Source organism: Monodon monoceros, unplaced genomic scaffold, assembly GCF_005190385.1.
Source record: "Monodon monoceros isolate NGI ecotype Baffin Bay Population unplaced genomic scaffold, NGI_Narwhal_1 Super_Scaffold_15, whole genome shotgun sequence".
In the NCBI taxonomy this organism is placed as follows: domain Eukaryota; kingdom Metazoa; phylum Chordata; class Mammalia; order Artiodactyla; family Monodontidae; genus Monodon; species Monodon monoceros.
Window position 1 is genome coordinate 39,302,749 of NW_021703771.1, and position 1,362 is coordinate 39,304,110.

Consider the following 1,362-nt stretch of genomic DNA (forward strand, 5'->3'; position numbering starts at 1 on the left):
AGTTAGTGGACCAAAAGTTTGTTGCAGTATATCTAGACACAGTTAAAGGGAGACACACAGAGAGGGAAGAAGCAGGTCAGGAACATACCCAATTGAGATCCTTGACCAAGTAGGGCCACATTATCAATACCCACCTTTTGCTTGGCCCACCAATCTCTGTGCAGTCATCTTTCAGCAAAAGGTGAAGTTCTACTATATGTCTATTTGTTTCTGCAAAGCCCTTTCCAAAAGGAAGCAACATTCTGTTGATTTGTATGGGACCACAAGGGCTTTTAAGATTCACTCCATCCCCATTTCACTCCCCAAAGCAAATGTTCCTGCAGTGGGGCAGGTTGCTGATCACAACTCTTATGGTTGCGAAAGCTGCTAAGTAGCTAACTACATTAGTGGACATCCACTAGGTTTTAGAGATTTAGAAGGGTGATGGTCTAAGACTAATTGTTGGCCACATTACCCTACTAAATAAACTCTAATAAATAAGGAAGTGTCTTGTGGGCCCACTGGCTTGCGTACAGTATAGAGACCCCGAGCAAAAAGGCTGAGGTCCAGGAAAGCCACAAAATTAGTTGGGGCCTCTTCAAATCTATCTAAGGTCTGACTTCTTAAATAAGGCCTATGAGACAAGTCAGATAAATACAGATTGAGAGGAGTTTATACATGGCTGAGATATAAGAACACCAATGATTTTCTTTTAAAAAGTAGCACTGCACCAACACAAATGATAAAACATTAAAGAATTTATTGATTACTCCAAATATGGGATATCTTTCCTTCCTTAGCTGGAAATGGCTTTCCATTGATGGATTCATTCCTGACCAGTTCCCTTTATAACAAGAGGCAAAATATGTACAAGAAGGCACACTAAATAGCCTAACCCAGACTGAACCAATGACCTTGGTCTTATTAATAACAGTGACTTGTAATGATGCTATAACAAGAATTATTCACCATCTTTTTTAAAGGCTCCAGTATCTACTTAATATTTATATTGCAGGTACCTATTAAACACAAAAAAAGAATTGACCATGTCTTCCTACCCAATGTGGCAGAAAATGTTCAACTTTCAGGTTTTCAAGTTAAAATGGCTCCATCCAGAATCCCATTCAGACCTGACTGGTAATCATATATCCTTTTTCCAAGTTTTATTTCTATGAGCATTTGAATGAATAAAAATGATTCTAAATTCCATTAAGCCTTTTATCTAAATTTTACTATCTGTATTGTGAAGATAGCATGGAAGGACTGAGATGACTACATGTTGTTGTCCCAGATGAAGTAGGGTTTGGCCCTGAATTTTAAAACGTAAGAGTTGATTTGCTTTTTGCTTTTCTTTTTTTGTTTTGCGGTATGTGGGCCTCTCAC